The sequence below is a fragment of the Chinchilla lanigera genome, unplaced genomic scaffold (assembly GCF_000276665.1).
Source record: "Chinchilla lanigera isolate Chin_1 unplaced genomic scaffold, ChiLan1.0 scaffold00051, whole genome shotgun sequence".
NCBI classification, from domain to species: domain Eukaryota; kingdom Metazoa; phylum Chordata; class Mammalia; order Rodentia; family Chinchillidae; genus Chinchilla; species Chinchilla lanigera.
The window spans coordinates 13355012-13373302 of NW_004955452.1; the positions used below are offsets into that span (position 1 = coordinate 13355012).

Here is an 18291-nt window from a genome sequence, read left to right on the forward strand (position 1 = left end):
CGGCGCGGGCCGGGGCGGCGATGGGCCAAGCTTGGGCTAATGTTCGGGTCGCCTGCGTCCGGGGGAGAAGAGGTTGTGGGCAGGTCTGAGGCCACCTTGGGTCTGGAGCGCGTTGGGAGTGGACCTTGGGCAGGTGGGACAAAGATTTGTTGCTGGGGGGGAGGGGGAGGGGCGGGGGCTGTTGTTTGCCTCCGCCGCCCTCCCTTTTCCCCCAGCACTGGGGTGCGTTGTCGGGGCTCGGGCAGAGAAGGTGTCAGGTTCCCAACTACATCTTCAGTGGATCAGTCTGTAGAAGTTTAGCGGGGGAGAGGTCAGGTGGGGGTAGTGGTGGCGGGAATAAGTCTTGGAGGGGTCTCAAGAGGAATAGCGGGAGGACTCTTCAAGAACTCCGTCCCGAATTCATTTTTCTGCATCTCCCTCATATCCGTGGTGGGGAGACCAAAGAGGAGGTACTACTCTTAATCTGTGAAGAAGTGGGATCGTTGACATGTCATGTTTTAGGAGATTTGGCAACTACAGTACAAGTGTCATGGTGTAGTCTAGCTTCTTTGCATGGAATTAGGAACGTGGAGGAGTATATCAAGTTTTGTCATCACAAGGATGTACCCAGCCAGCCTATATAGGTGAAGCCCGTTCTACAAAGGAGTTGTCGAATTTGTTAAAGTTTGTCTTGAAACTTTTCTTATTTAATTCTGAGTAGTTTTCTTCTGATGAACAGTACTATACACTGATCAGTGTTTTTCAGATCCTGCTCCTTTCTCATGTTAAACAGTAAATTTGCTATCAGGACTCTTCCTTTTGGGAATGGTCCCAAATATCAGTTAGTGTTAAGATAACCAGGTTAAAGAAATTGTTCCTTTTCTTTTCTTTTCTTTTTTCCGGTACTAGGAATCGAACTCACGACCTTGCGCTTGCCAGGCAGGCACTGTGCCGCTGAGCTAAATCCCCAGCCCCAAGAAATTGTTTCTTAATCTTAGTTGCTAATGCCCTTTCATTTTAGCACAATTTAGCAATCTCTTAATGATAGAAGAGCTATAACATTTTGAGTTATGCGCCTGAATGTGCTATGTGCCTCGCAATGTGTTAAGTGCTTTATTTGAAAAATTTAATCTCACAGTTACTGTAGAACCTATTTATGCGTGAGGAAGTATAGGCATAATTAAGATCAGTCTGCTAGGTAACTGGTTTGAGCTGGGATTTGAATCTTACGTTTTTCCCAAGTAGTGTTTCTTTCATGATTTTGACCTTAAAAGCTTAGTCAGTTCATTAGAAAATACAGTTATCTAGCAAGGTCGAAATTACTGTTGGTGCATCCATATAGCAAACTACCTAGGTTCTCCCATTAACATTTTCCTAGACGTTTGTTTTATCACATATTATCCCCTCTATCTATCCCTCTGTTCTTTCCTCAGTCATTTTGTTTGTTTGTTTGTTTTGTTTTGTTTTTTTCCGGTACCGGGAATCGAACTCGCAACCTTGTGCTTGCCAGGCAGGCGCTGTGCCTCTGAGCTAAATCCCCAGCTCCTTCCTCAGTCATTTTAATGCTCCCCTTCACTTCCTTCTGTTTCTGCTTCACCTTCTCCTTCTTTTTCTTCTCCTTCTTTTCTTCCTCTCTTCTTCTTTTTACTGTGCTTTCTTTTCTTCTTCCTTTCTTTCTTTTGAGACAGGGTCTGGCTATGTACAGTTCAGGCTGGCATTGAACCGTGTATATTAGGCTGGCCTCAAACTTGTTGAGATCCTCCTGAGTCACCTCCCACGTGCTGGGATTACAGGCCTGAGCCCCTGTGCCTGGCCACCTCATTGTATTTTGAGCAATGAGAATTTAATGTTGACAGTCTTAGGTTTATAAAGTGTTAGATTCTCATGCAGTTAATCATAGAGAAAGTTGTAGAGCAAGTTAAACTATAAGACCAAATACTTCACTTATTTTTATTCACTTATTTATTTTTTTGGAACCGAGAATTGAACTCAGGACCTTATGCTTGCCAGGCAGGCACTTGTGCCACTGAGCTATATCCCCAGCCCGAAATACTTAATTTAGTACAAACATTAAGTGTGGAATGTGTTTCAGAATTTTAAATTTTTATCAAGCTATGATCAGTTTTAAACTGGATTCTCATTTGTTTTGAGTGAATGCACATGGCATATGGTCTGCTACTTAAAATATAGAATAAATTAGATGTTTTGTGTTAATTCAGGGACATCCTACATCCAGTTGCTACTAATGCTCTTGAATGTTTTCTTCTTCTTTTTTTTTTTTTTGGTTTTTGTCAAGTACCAGGAATTGAACTCACAACCTTGTGCTTGCCAGGCAGGTGCTGTGCTGCTGAGTTAAATCCCCAGTCCCTAGTTGAATGTTTTCGAATGTTCTAGAATACATCCATGCACTTCGAATGTACCAAATTAAATTAGATTTTAAGTACATTTTTCTTTGTCTTGTGTTTACCTTTAAAAAGTGTCATAATGGTTGCTGTCAAAATGTTAATTTTAACAGTTAATTTTTACATACACAGGATATGTACAGGTTTTACCTGTTATTTTACCAGTTTCATTGCAGAGGAAAGTTACTAAAGTATGTTCTGTTTCTTTTAGATCCATAACCCATTTTGTTGTTGATACTAGTTTAGAATGTGTCGTACAGTTTCCTTACGTGTATAAGTGTGCCCCTGTCCCCACCCCATGCCTGCTACATTTTATGTGGACTGCATATGTGCACTTCAAGCAGATTAGTTGGGACTGTAGGGTACAACTACTATTTAAATAAATTGTTTGCCTTGAGTCAAGTTAAACAAACTATATGCACAGGCCTGGATAATACCTTTAGGTTTATTTAATTTGAAATTGAATTGATAGCATGATGTATATATGATGTTTGTTGCCTTTTACATTTGTAATCATAAATTATAAGAAAGTTGTCAAGCAACTGTGCTGGTTGATGAGCTGTATGCTAGGTCTTGTGCTATGGTGCTTATGATCATTCAGGATGATAAATGCTGGTTCTGCTAAATTAAATTCTTTCATGGTAGAGATTTTTTTTTGCGGGGTAGAACAGGGGATTGAGCCCAAGGTTACTTGCGTGCTATGCAAATACTGTACTACTGAGCTACATTCTTTTTTTTTTGTTTTTTTTTTTTCTGGTACTGGGAATCGAACTCACGACCTTGTGGTTGCCAGGCAGGTGCTGTGCCGCTGAGCTAAATCCCCAGCCCTGAGCTACATTTTTTTTTTTTTTTCCCCCCTGCGGTACCGGGGATTGAACTCACAACCTCGTGCTTGCGAGGCAGGCGCTTAGGCCACTGAGCTTTATCCCCAGCCCTACGTTCTTTTAAATTTTATTTTGAGGCAGAGTTTTGCTAAGTTGTGCAGCCTGGCGTTGAATTTGTAACCCTCTTGCCTCAGCCTCCCAGAGTGCTGCAATTATAGATATATGCCACTACACCCAATTGTAAATGTTTCCTACCATCTTTTATACCCCCAAATTCTCTCCTGTGGGTCTAGCTTTAGGAATTTGCTTAATGTTTTGGATTAGGATTAGATGGGAAAATGGCTGCATTTTAAAACCATTTGGTTTAACAACTTTAAATTCTGTATAGACCTGCCTAAGGTCTTATTTTTCTGATAGCTAGAGCAATATTGATTAAATAAGTTGATTTGCTTGTAATCAGATTATACTCCTAATTTGTGAATGTAGGGGAGCTGAATATGTGGGTGGATCAGTACTGTATTGATGTATCATCTCTTTGATAAGAGAACCAAGTTCATATCCTACTGCCTGTATATAAAGACCCTCCCTCCATACACACACACTCTCTTCCTGCTTCTCTCTAAGGTCAGGATTTTATTTTTATAAAATCTCTTTTAAGATTGTGAAATTTTTGTTTTCTAAAATAGGTTTCAAGAGCCATTGGGTAGCCACGTAATACATAGTTGAATTTTTATGCCTGGTTATTAAAATAATGTATTTTGAATATGAGGTCTAAATCTAGCAGCCACATTGTAAAATTCCTGTTTCTTTTCAAAGTTTACATGCAAAATAATAATTTTTGTAAATGTATGTGGTGTAATAAGTTATATCAGTATCAAACTTGTCTGTATGTTAAATTTGTGAGAGGCTTAAAAACTTAGCATATATATAACTGCATACTTCAACTTTTGTAAACCCAACATGACTTTTCTCCCCTCCCCACATGAGTCTGTGTATGCTTATATATGTATGAATTTATGAGGAAGGGCTGTTGTCATTGATTATCTTCTAGGGGTGGGAATGAGAAAGGAAAATACAAAATTGAAAATTTTGCAAAGTGGAAGAAACTTGTGTTATGTTAAATGGAAATAGACTATGAAATGTTACATGTAATGTTATTGTAATATGTGAAAATTATATGTGCATCTAGACAAGAAATAAAAATAGATGAAAGCATTGATTTCATTAGTTGATGGGATTATGGGGAAGTTCTGTATGTATTTCTATTTTAACATTTTTTAATAAAACAATTGCAAAAGGTTGATCATTCTTAATTCTTCAATGAACTATTTTTTTGACTAAGTATATTACTTAAAATATGGTGGTTCATACTAATATATTTGTAATTCATGTGTACACTATGTAAATCATCTGTTTTAAGAATGCTTTGGCTCTTCTTTGAGTTTGTTTGAAGAAACCATTCTGATATTGACAAGATCCTGAGGAGTTTTCAGAATGCTTCCCATCTGTAACTGCAAGAGGCATTTATAAGTAATGATAGTACTTAGTATTTATAACCCCCTTATTGGTTGATTGATGGATTGATTAGTTCAGGCTGGCCTTGAACTCACTATATAGCCCAGGCTGGGCTCAAACTCTTGGTAGTCCTCCTGCCTCAGCCTCCTGAGTGCTGGGACTATAAGGTGTGTGACACTAACCCTGGTATACGTTCCTTTTTAAGCAAATATAAATTGTGTTTTAAAGATACGAGTTATTTTAAAGATGAATGTTTTTTTGAAGATGGAATTTTTTTTTTTTTTTTTTACTTACTGAAGAAAATATAAGTAGCTAAATGTAAAATTGCAATTTCTCTCTCTCTTGTTCACGAAGCGCTGTGCTGCTGAGCTAAATCCCCAGCCCCAAAAATGGCATTTTCATGTGATTGGTTCAGTAGTGAGAGCTTGGACTTTCTGGTCAGTTATAGATTTGGTATGTAGCATTTTAGGGATAGTACTGTTATGTCTACCAAAATTAAGAGTTCTTAATCCTATCTGTGTCAAGATTTCATTGTTTGTTGTTTATTTATTTTTAAGACGGGTTCATTTTTTTTTTTTTTTTTGGTTTTTCTCCGGTACCAGGAACCGAACTCACGACCTTGCACTTGCCAGGCAGGCGCTTTTGCCGCTGAGCTAAATCCCCAGCCCCTAGACGGGTTCATTTTGAAGTGTCTGCTGGCCTTGAACTTACTATGTAGCCCAAGCTGGCAAACTCAGTGATCCTGCCTCAGCCTCCTGTTGGGGCGCACCACTGTGCCTGGTTTTATTGGTTCTCTAAATGCCCTTTTGTACTTTATTTGTTTAAATCATAACCCAAAATGAGATTTTATTTTATGTTTTTCTGAAGTTTTTCTTAAATTATTTGTAACTTTTGACTCAATGTGTGTTCCTTGGTTTATGGCAGTGTAATTGTTCCTGTCTTCCCATGGCCTCTCTGTATCTTGTCTCCTTGTCTCTTTTAAGAACATTCTTCATTGTATTCTATTTTTTCGGTTTAGGGAATCGAACTCTGGACCTTGTGCTTGCCAGGTGGTCATGATTCTGCTGAGCTATATTCCCAGCCCACTTCATTGTATTCTAATTCAGAGATTTCATCTTAAGATTTTTTACCTTACTTACATTTTTGAGGACACATTCAGTTCACTTTTTTAGATTCTGAATGTGGACATTCCTTTTGGAAGCCATAATTTAATCCATTCCAGTCTGCCCTTTAGTAATCAAAGCTTTTCTTTGAGAGAGGATCTCAGTATGCAGTTCGGGATGGCCTTGAGCTCACTTTGTAGCCCAGGCTGGTCTTGAACTCACAACGATCTTCCTGCCTCAGCCTCGCGAGTGCTGGGAGTGCTAGGAGTGCTGGGATTACAGATGTTTGCCACCAAGCCAGGCTTTTCTTCTTCTTCTTCTTCTTCTTCTTCTTCTTCTTTTTTTTAAGTAATCAAAACTTTATGTGTATAAATATGCAAAGTTATGTTTACCTTATCCCAGCATCTCCTGAAGCCTGGACCCCTTTAGCTAACATGAACTGTTGAGTCCAAAATCTGTAAATATCTTCTGTTCAAAAGGTCCCAGATCTCAGCTGAGTATGGTGGCACATGTGATTCCAGCTACTTAGGAGGCTGAGGCAAAAGGATTGCAGTTCAAATCCAGCCTGGGAGCCTGGACAATTTAGTGAGATTGTCTCAATATAACATTTTTAAAAGGGGGCTGGGGCTAGCTCAGTGGCATATGTGAGGCCCTGGGTTCAACACCCAGTTGGGGAAAAAAAAGTATGGATGTGGATTCTGGGTATGATCTATCTGGGGCAAAATTCCTTTTCATCTGTGGACCTGTGAAACTAGAGAATAGGTTATCTGCTTGCAAAACAAGAGAGGCATAAGATAGGCATTCTTATTCATAAGAAAGAAAATGGAGGAAGTAAGGACCTGCTTGTGCCAAGCAAGCCCAAACCCCAACAGGACACATTTTTCTACATATAAAGACCTGCTAATAGCTGGCACAGTGGTGGCACATGCCTGTAATTGCCAGACTTTGGGAAACTGAGGCAGGAGGATCACAAGTCTAGCCTTGGCAACTTAGCAATTTATTGTACTTTCAAAATTTAAAAAAGGGCTGGGAGGCAGGTGTTGTGGCAGATCTGTAATCCCAGCTCCTTGATAGAATGAGGCAAGAGGCTTGCAACTTTGAGCCCACCCTGGACAATTTAATGATTTAGCAAGAACCTGTCTCAGAAATAAAAAAGGGCTGGTGATGTAGTGGCTCAGTGTAAAGGCCCTGGACTCAATCCCTGGTACCACCAAAAAAGAAAAAGGAAGGCCTCTGAGTAATACCTTTGGGCCCACGGAGGGTTTGTCTGTCCTTGCTCTGGACCTGTTTTTCCTCTGCCTCTTTCTCTGTGGCTTGCTTTAAGTGTCATTTAAAATTTTTTTTGGAAGGGAAGTACATACTTGTAGTTAAATAGCTCTGTTTACTCCTTACCTGCCTAAAGAATCCTAGATGTCAGTGTTTTGTTTTCATTTTGTCCCTTTTTCAGTATATTTGAATAGTGGTTTTTGCTGGTATATTATTCCTGAAAACCCTGTGAGTCTTGTGTGTCAAAGTAATTCACCCCCCTGGAAATGAAGATTCTTCACAGACCTTTCCTAGCAACCCCATCTTTATTCCTGGTTTATGTTGAGATGGTTGACCAAATCCATGAGTCACCTAGCTAATATCTAAAGATAATGGTTGTCCAGCCACACAGTTGGCCTTCTTTCTAGAACACACTTTTCTAATACTGAATTTCTTAATTTTTTTTTTCTTTTTTGTCTTTTTGAGACAGGGTCTCACTATGCAGTTCAGGCTGACCTTGAGCTCACTTTGTAGCCCAGACTGGTCTCAAATTTGCAAGGATCCTCCTGCTTCAGCCTCCTGAGTGCTTGCTGAGATTACAGGCGTGCGCCACCACGCCTGGCTTGAATTTCTTAATTTTAACATCCTTTGTAATTTAGATAATCTTGGAAACTTCTCAGTAATCAGGAATTGTTTCTTTTTTTTTTGGTACCGGGAATTGAACTCAGGACCTTGCGCTTGCCAGGCAGGTGCTTGTGCCACTGAGCTATATCCCTGGCACCTGGAATTGTTTCTTTTGCCTAACAGGATGTTTTTTTCCTCTTGCATTTTACTATAAGCACCAAGTAAAAACCAAGCTGTGCACCTTTAACACTTCTCTTGAAAATTTCCTAGGCTAAATATCCAAGATTGCTTTTCAGTTTTGCTTTTTATCCAGCAGAACACTAGTTAGTCAAATTTTCTGTCACTTTACAATAAGGATCATCTTCCAGTTCCCCTTTTCTCTGTATTTTTTTTTTTCTGAGAATTCAGTAGAATTCTTTACATACATGTCCAACATTCTGGCTCATAATATATATGTATTCTCTAATATTATAGATGTACTTTGCTTGCTTACTCCTTCCATCTTTCCAAATTCTGACCAGAATTGCCTTTAACATTTATATTTTTACTCACCATTTCTTTCTTTTCTTTTTTTATTTTTTTTGAGCCAAGGTTTTGCTGTATAGTTGAGGTTGGTCTTCAACTCACTGTGTAGCCCAGGCCAATCTCAAACTCGTGTCAATCCTCCTGTCCCAGCCTACTGAATGCTGGGATTACATATGTGTGCCACCATACCTGGCTAGCCTCATTAGAACACTCTACACTTTGTTTTTATTGTGATTCTCAAAATTCTTCGAGCCAATTACCCAATTTCAAAATCATATTTACATTTTAAAGTTTTTATTTACAGTAGCACTGTATTTCCATATACCAAAGTTTGTATTAGTTTCATAGGTTTGTCATAACAAGTGACCAAAAATTTAGTGGCTTAAACTAAATTCAGTGGCTTAACTGCAGAGCTGAAGCTGGATGTGGTGACTCATAGTTGTAATTCCAACCACTCAGGAGGCTGGGGCAGGAGAATTGCAAGTAAGGCCAGCCTGGACATTTGAGGAATTCCCTGTCCCAAAATAAAGTCTTTAAGGTTGACACCAGGACCTTTTTAAAAAATCGTTTTTGGGAGGTCATACTGGGGAATGAACCCAAGGACTTTACACTGCTGTATACCCTCCACCCATATTTTTCTGTTTATTTGAGGCAAGGTTTTGCTGTGTAGTTCAGGCTGGCCTTGAACTCACTATTGTAGGCCAGGCTGGCCTCAAACTCACAGAAATCTTCTTGCCTCCACCTCCAGAGTGCTAGGGTTATATGCATGCACAACCATGACCCAACTCTTAAAAAAAAATTTTTTTTTTCTATTAGATTTTTATTTTTGGAGACAATCTGTTGCTAAGTACTAAGTTGCCTGGGCTGGGCTTAGATGTGATCTTCCTTCTTCACCCTTCTAAAAAGTTGGAATTGTAGACGTGTGCCACCATACCTGACCTAAGTTTTTTTTTTAATGTGTTAAAATATACATAACATAAAGTGCTATAAGCCATTCTCACTTATGGATAGAATCCCAAACAATGGAACTCACAGAAGCAGAGAGTAGAATCATAGTCATTAGAGCCTAGACCTTAGGGGAGAAGGAAATAGGGAGATGTTGGTCAAAGGTTAGAAAGTTGCAGTGAGACTGTACCAAAAGAAGTTGCAGTTAGAATAAATGTCCTTTATGGTGATGAATAACTTGATTCAATTGTTGTACACTGTATACATATATTGATACATCATGTGTACCCCATAATTTACATATAATTACATCAGAAAATTTTTAAAAAAACATAAAACTTACATTTTTTTAAAAAAACGTACATTTTAACTATATAATTCAGTGGCATTAAGTACTTTCATAATGTTGTATTACTATCACCATATCTCTTTTGCCCCAAATAGAAACCCTCTGCAGGGCTGTGGATATAGCTCAGCGGCATGACACCTGCCTGGCAAGTGCGAGGTCCTGAGTTTGTGGTTTCAGAAAAAAAAAAGAAACTTTATGCCTTGAGCAGTAACAACCCATAGGCCCTCTTTCCACCCTTGGTAAGCTTTAATTTCTATGAAGTGGCCTATTCTAGATGTTTTATATAAGTGGACTCATACAATATTTGACCTTTGGTGTCTAGTTTGTTTTACTCATTATGGTGCTTTCAAGGTTCATCCAGTTTTAGCAGGTGTTAGAACTTCCTATTAGTCAGTCATGGTAGCACACAGCTGTAATCCCAGCATTCAGGAGGCTGAGGCAGGAGGGTCACAGAGTTCAAGGCCAACCTGGGCTATGTAGTGAGTTCAGGGCCAGCCTGAACTACATAAGGAGACTCTGTCTCAAAAAAACAGAAAACAACGAAAAACTTCCTCTTCTCTTTTATGACTGAAAAAACTTCCATTGTGTATGTGTGTAACACATTTTGCTTATCCTTTCATCTAGCAGTAGTCTGTCCAGTTGCTTCTTTCTTTTAGCTTTTGTTGATGATGATGTTAACATTGGTGTAATATATTTGAGTACCTGCTTCCCATTCTTTTGGATATATGTCTAGGAATAGATTTGCTGGGTTACATAGGAATGTTTCATCTTTTTGTTTGTTTTTGAGACAGGGTCTCACTGTGTAGTTCAGGTTGGCCTTGAACTCACTCTAGCTCAAGCTCCCAGTGGCCTCAAGCTCCCAGTGATCCTCCTGCCTAAGCTTCCCAAGTGCTGGAATTACAGGCATGCACTACCATGCTTGGCTGTCTTTTATTTTTTGAGGCCCTGTCATACTCTTTGGGAGAGGGTACTGGGGATTGAATCCAGGGCCTTTGCACTGAGCTATACCCTAGTCCCCTTTTTATTTTTTATTTTGAGACAAGTCTAAGACACTGAGCTGCCCAGACTAGGCTTTAGGTTAGCCTCCCAGAGTGCTGAGATAACAAACGTGGTGCCATACCCAACTTTGCCAGACTGTTTCTGACAGTTGCTGTACCATTTTCCATTCCTGCCAGTAGTGGATGTGGGTTCCAATTTCTGTATGTCCTTACCAATAATTTATTTTCTTCTGTGGTGTGTAAAGTGGTATGTTATTGTGGTTTGGATTTGAATTTTTCAAATGACTGATGAAACTGAGCATCTTCTTGTATGCCCCTTGATCATTGGTATATCTTCTTTTGGAGAAATGTCTGCTTAAGTCCTGTTCATTTTTAAATTGGGTTTGCTTTTTTTATTGTTGAGTTGTGGGAATTCTTATATATATTTTGGATATTAAACTATTGACAGATACATGATTTGCAGATATTTTCTTGTATTCTGTAGGTTGTCTTTTCACTTTTGTGAAAGTATCCTTTAATGCACAAAAGTTGAATTTTAACACGTTTATGATGGGGTCATAATTCTTATATCTTGCTGCTGGCTGGGTTTGAACCGCTAGTGGTATATGTGACTGTTCCATCAGGTGGCATGGGACAGTCATGCAGGTACCACCAGTGGTACAAGCTGGCAGGAATATGTTAAATCAAGTCCAGTTGATCCTGTGTGTGTGTGTGTGTGTGTGTGTGTGTGTGTGTGTGTGTGTATCTTGTGGTTTTGGTCTCATTTAAGAAAACTGTTGCCAAATCCAAGGGCATATTTTTTTCCATATATTTTCTTCATAGTGCTTTAGAATTTTAACATTTTTTCTTTTTAATTGACATATAATTATACATGTTTATGTGACTATGTTACGTATGTGTATGTGTAGTGTGAAAATCAGAGCAGGTGTATCTACTTTCTCAATCATTTACCATTTCTTTGTGATAAAAAACATTTGAAATCTTTTTTTCTTGAAATAAACATTATCTACTCACTGTGTAGTCCAGGCTGACCTTGAACGCATGGTGATCCTCCTGCCACATCCTCTTGAGTGCTGGGACCACAGACGTGCACCATGTCTCTCTGAGCTGGGGGTTTTAGATCAGTGGTAGAGCACTTACTTGCCATGTTTGAGGCCCCTAGTTGGATTATTAGCACTGCAAAAAAACAAAACAACATAAGAAAATAAACTCCATAAAAACTCTTTACGTATCAGTGTAATGTACAACATTAAGGAAAATGAAGGAAAAAACCATACATTATCATCTCATTTAATGCAAAAAGGAAGATTTAACAAAATCCAGTGACTTTTTATGGTAAAAGCATTTCAGTAAGTTAGGAGTAGAAGGGAATTTTAAGAAAGATGTTAAGGCTGTATTTGAAAAATCATAACTAACATTATACTCACTGGTACAAGATTGAAAGCTTTCCTCTTAAATCAGGAGAAAGACAAATATGTCCTTTTTTGCCACTTCTACCCAACATAGTATTTGAAGTTCCAGCAGGAACAGTTAGGCAAGAAAAGAAGAAATAAAAGGTATCCAAATTGGAAGGGAAAAAGTAAAACTTGCTTTATAGATGATATGATCTTATATGGGAAAACCCTAAAAATGCACAAAAATGCTTAGAGCTAATAATAAATTCAGCAAAGTTGGAGGGATACAAAAACAACACAGTAAAATTAGCAGTAGTTCTATACACTTATAAGATAATTCCAAATAGAAATTGAGAAAGCAATTTTGTTTACACTAATGGCAAAAATAATACCTGTGTCCTTTTGGTTTAACTTTAATAGTCCTTGACTAAACCCTTTCTTTATGGCCAAAAGGATGTACTGAGACTTATTCTATATATTACTATGTCATACTTGAAATTAGCCAATTTTTTTTTTTTTTTTTTTTGTCTTTTTGAGACAGGGTCTCACTATGGGCCTTGAACTCACTTTGCAGCCAGCCTCTTGCCTCAGCCTCCTCGGTGCTGGGATTATAAGTGTGCCGCCATGCCTGGTGAATTAGCCAGTTTTTTGAGAAACCCTGGTACCTTTCAATGGGAAGTGGTATTTAAAGACCACAGTCTGATCTCAGACAACCTTTTTGAATCTTTGGTGATATCATTTGCTTGTTTCCTATTTATTTTTTTGCCTACATCTCTCTTCTCTTTCGCTGAAATTCAAAGATCACTTAAATGGCCTAATAAACGCCAGATCTTAGGGATACTTTTTGTAGATATTTTTGTTTGGCCTTTTATAGACATTTAACCTTCTTGTCCTTTTCCTCCTTGAAACTGCTCTGCTTTATAAGATGGGATGCTCTCTCTTTTTTTTTTTTTTTTTTTTTTTAGAGACTGGGTGTCGCTATGCAGTTCAGGCTAGCCTTGAACTCACTTTGTAGCCCAGGCTGGTCTTGAACTTGAAACGATCCACCTGCCTCAGTGCTGGGATTACAAGCATGCGCCACCATGCCTGGCCATAAGATGGGATTCTCATGGCTCTATTCTTGAACTGCTCTTTTACGGTCATCCTTGTCTCTTTTTTACATGCCCAAGAAGTTCTTTTCTTAGCCTCTAAGTATTTTTCTTGGGCAGTCTCTTCTATAGTCGTAGTTTTACACATGCCCGTTATGTGATTTCCTTTCCATATTTTTCTTTTTTGTTTCAGAAACTTACAATTTATATTTCCAAATCATGCTTTGACTCTTGCTCTCTCAGAAATATTGCAAATTCACTGCCCCTAAAACTGAACTTTTATTTATTTTTTCCTTGTGAATTACTTGTTTTCCCAAATACTGCAGTGCCCTTTACATCTCAACCTGGTTTTTTCATGTATTCTGTCTTTTAGTTACAACAGCCTTTTAGTCACCCAAGTTAGAAACCTCTGAATAATCTGTGCTTCTCATTTTTTCCTTATTGTCTAGTTTCAGATGCTGAGTCTTGTTGATCCTGTATCAGATACGGTTTTTAAAACCTTTTTGTTTTTTAAGACAGGGTCTCACTATGTGGTGCAGGCTGGCCTTGAACTCAGTGATCTCCTTCCTCAGCCTTCTGAGTGCTAGGATTATAGGCATGTGCCACCACACCTGGCTTTAAAATCTTTTTTGATTTCTGTTGCCACCAACTTAGTTCTGGTATTCATATTTTAACTTTCTTTGCCTTCACAGTTCTCTTTTCTCTTTCCTTTTTCTGCTTTTTGCTCTCTCCCATTCATATTTATGCATTAGGAGACAGATTTATCTTCAGAAATGAAATTTTGTTCATCTGTGATAAGTTCATATCCTTAATAGTTTCTCAGTTCCTTAAGATAAGGCTTGGTAAGAGTTTCTCCCTGAAGCAAGAAGCAGTTTGTTTCATGGATCTGACTCTTGTCAGAAATTTATTTTTCCTTTACAGGAAAGTTTCTTTTTGATTGTCACTGTCATGGCAGGCTTGGATGGGGTCTTATTTGTGCCTCTCAGCCAGTATGGGGACATAATCTTCGTGTAGTTCTATTCAGTGCAACTGAGAGTGTTTGTTTGTTTGTTTGTTTGCCTTTTTTGTTTATTTGGTTTTTAGTACGGGGAATCCAATGCAGGGCCTTGAGCTTGCCAGACAGGGGCTTGTGTCTCTGAGCTATATCCTTGGCCCTTGTCTGTTGTTTAGGATGGTTTTGAATTCACTGTATGGCCCAAGTTGACCTTAAAATTGAGGTCCTCCTCTTCAGCCTTCCCAGTGCTGGGATTACATGTATGTGCCACCATGCACAGCTAATTTTTTTTTTTTTTTTAAAGAAAACTTTATTAAAACAGTATAGGGAGTTACAAAATACAACTTTCTTTTATATGGCTGCTCTCAGAAATAGGCAGCATCTGCCTGTTGAGCTTTCATCCTGTCTTCTGATATCAGAGGGCATCTTTACTTTGAAACTTGTAGGCAAGTCGAGACCTGGGAAAAAGAATTCATGTATTTCCCTTTTTTCCCATACCTGTAAATTGTTTCTTGAATAGCTAAAATTGAGAATAGCAATTAACTTTAGGAGATTAAATTTCTGTTCTGTTGTTATTTTTTTGGGAGCAGATAGACCATTGGTATAGGAAAGACTCATTCATTCTGCAGATATTTTCGGACTCATGTCAGGCTCACTTCCAAGTGTGAACAAGAAAGAAAAAGGCTGTATTAGTATTGGGGCAAGATAAAATGTAAACAAGAAATAGATAAAATAACTTCAGATACTAAAAAATTATACATCATAGGATAGTATACTGTTATCATAATAGGGAGGCAAGGAGAAGCAGCAGTAGGTATTTTTGAGTAGTTTATTGATTAATATATTTTTAAAAGGTCTTCAGAGTTTCTCTAGATGCGAAACATTAAGAGGCTGTTGTTAACTGATGTAACAAATCATTGGAGTAGGATGGAGATGGTAACTTGTGATATATTTTGCAGGTGGAGTCACTAGGGCTTGTTGATGAATATAGGGAAATGATGGCCACTGATGTCTAGGTTTTCTGTTTAAAAAACTACATTTTAAAAATTCTTTCCTTTTTGGTGCTGAAATTGAACCCAGGGCCTAGAGTGCAAGCACTCTACCATTGAGCCACACCCTCATCCCAAAGCTGCTTCCAAGAGATGGAGGGAAAGGGCAGGTAAAGGAGGGGAGGAGAAGGGGATAACAAGAATTAAGATGTGTTGTGTACATTTTCCAAACGCATAAGGAATGTAATCATACAGCATGTACTGGTACAAATAAAAAAGGTATCAAAAGATACACTTTTATGTTTACTTACTGTTTGGGGTACCAGTGATTAAAGCCAGGGCCTTATGCATTTATATCACTTCACTATTTTAAAAATTGCTCACGATTATCTAACAACTGTAGTGTTGTCTAGAACAGGGGTTCCCCCTGTACCTCCACCTCCCCAGCCGCCGGTCCCCCTCCTCTGTCTCTGTATGTCTTGTTTTTTTTTTTTTTTTTAAAGTTTTGAAACAGAGTCTCACTAAATTACTCATGCTGGCCTCAAACTTGGTATCCTCCTAACTCAGTCTCCTGAGTAGCTAGGATTATAGTATATGCCAGCACAATCTTGGCCCAGGTTGTTTTATGATAATACAGATTATAAACTGACTTGCTTGTTTTCTTAACATCTGTATCTTTTAAAAAATTACACACACACACACACACACACATATATATTTGGGGGAATGTTTTGAGACAGGGTCTCTCAGTGCAGTTCAGGCTGGCCTTGAGCTCACTTTGTAGCCCAGGCTGGTCTCAAACTCACAATGATCCTCCTGCCTCAGCCTCCCGAGTGCTGGGATTACAAGCGAGGTTATCTTGAAGGAAAAAAAAACAAATTCTGCAGAGCGTGTTTGGGTCAAGTAAAAGAAAAACAAGTGCACCCTACAGTGTGAGGGTGGGCCACCATGCAAGTGAGAACACAGTGTATTTTGTCCATTTATTTAATTTTGGCATCTCATTGTAGTCCAAGCTGACTTCCAGTTCGCGGTGATCCTCCTGCTTTCAGCCTCTCAAGTGCTGGAATTATTCGCATGCACCACCATGCCTGACTCCTTTCCTCTTAATGAAATCTACTTAAATTATAGTTTTATTTCTTCTTAAGTTTTAATTTTTGTCTTTTTGAGATAGAGCTTCACTATGCAGTTCAGGCTGGCCTTGAACTTACTTTGTAGCCCAGGCTGGTCTCTAATTTACAGTGATCCTCCTGCCTCAGCCTCCCAAGTGCTGGGATTATGGGCGTGTGCCACCACACCTGGTTTGAAATCATAATTTTAAAGGCTGCTTAATACTCTGACATAAGCACACTATAATGTGGGAATGGTTTTCTATTCCTTAGGTTGTTTAAAATATTTTTGCTTGTGAAAAATGGGGCTTAGGTGGAGGGATTGATGAGACAGAAAACTGATAGACAAAGGGAATAGGATTCATTTTGAATGAATGATAATTAAAATTTATTGAAGTAATGGTTGTACAACTCAGTATACTGAGAGGCTATTAAATTATGTGCTTTAAGGGGAATTATACAGCATATGAATTATATCTTAATAAAGCTGTTTTAAAGGAAGGATGCTAAACCAGTGTTATGTCTAATTTCTGTCTGTAGCAATAGTTCGAAGAAGTGAATTTATTGGTTCAAGGCATGTGAAAAATATATTTGATAGAAAATCAATTGAGGTATAATTTATGTAGTGTAGAATGCACTCCTTTTTTTCAGTACTGGGGATTAAATCTGGGGCTTTCACACTGAGATATATCCCTGTTCCTTTAAGAAAAAAAAAAATGTGAAGAGAATTTCGAGATAGGGTCTTGCTAAGTCATCAGGTTCTCTAGGCTGGGGTCTGACTTGTAATCAATCCTTTTGCTTCAGATTGCCAGAGTGCTGGGCTCACAGGAGTACATTACTCTGCAGGACAAATTTACCCTCTTGTTGAGTTCTATAAGATTTTTTTAAAAAACATTTATTAATTAAAGTTTATGGTACATTTTAAATATACATAATGATCATTTTCATCATAGTCACTTTGTACCTGTACATGACTTACCTTAGTTCTTTTCTTTTTTCCCATTCATCTTCCCTTCAGTCTCTTTGTCCTTATTTGCAAAAGCTTTGTTACCATTTTTCCTTCTTTTCTCATATAAGCTTTGCTACAGCTTATATTCTGTTGTAATCAACACCACAGTCAAGATCCAACTCATTTCGATAACCTCCCTTAATTTCTTCATGCCCCTTTTTAGGTAGCCTGTCCCCTGCCTATAAGCCCCTAGCAACCACTAATCTATTTTCTATTTTATAATTTTCTTTTTCCAGGAAATCAATATTTTGTCTGTCATAAAAAATGTAGTCCATGCCTGTAATCCCAGCACTCAGGAGGCTGAGGCAGGAGGATAGCCATGAGTTTTGAGGCCATCCTGGGCTACATAGTGAGTTTAAGACCAGAACTACATAGTGAGACCCTGTCTCACAAACCAAAACAAAAATGAAAAAACCCCAAACAAACAAACACAAGTAGTCCAGGCCATTTTTAGGAGTAGGATTTTTTTTTTCTTCACTGGCATCAAATTCATTTATTTTGTAAGTTTTTTTTTGTTTTGTTTTGTTTCTCTTTATACCAGGAATCAAACTCAGGAACTTGTGTTTGCCAGGCGGTGCTATGCCACTGTGATATATCCCTGGCCTTGTAAGTCTTTATGAAGTTAATTATGATAGATATAGATTAACAGCTAGAAAGGAGTAGGAATCATGAAAGTGAGAACCAGGTGGCACACCTGTAATCCCAGCACTCACGAGGCCAAGGCAGGCGGATTACCATGAGTTTGAGGTAGCGAGGCCCTGTCTCAAAAAAAAATAAAAAAGTGTGTTTTTATATTGTGTTTTGAGAGTTCTTTATATATGTTGGATACAAATCCTTTATTAGATATATGTTTTCCAAGTATTTTCTCCTGGTCTGTGGCTTATCTTGATTTTCTTAGCAGTGTTTTCTCAAAAAGCAAAAGTTTATTTTGATCAGGTTCAGTTTACCAGGTTTTTTTTTTTTTTTTTTTATTTACAACAAAGCAGTAGGGGGATACACCGAATTACAGACAAAGTGGTAGGACATTATCAATGGTTGTTATTTTACCATTGGTATTGGTATCTTCAAGATAGTTTCTCAGGAAAACAAATAGACAAATAATAGTGAGTTACAGACAGAAATGGCAGGAAATTATCAATGGTTGTTGTACTATACCCTGGTTTCTCCAAAGTGGTCTCTAGGGAAAACAAATACAGCTATAC

At 38.3% G+C, this 18291-nt stretch overlaps 1 protein-coding gene across 6 annotated transcripts in view; it reads left to right on the forward strand.

Annotated features, from left to right (window-relative positions):
• Positions 1-18291, forward strand: part of Zmym4 (zinc finger, MYM-type 4) — a 158819-nt gene that overhangs the window by 670 nt on the left and 139858 nt on the right. The window lies entirely within an intron of this gene.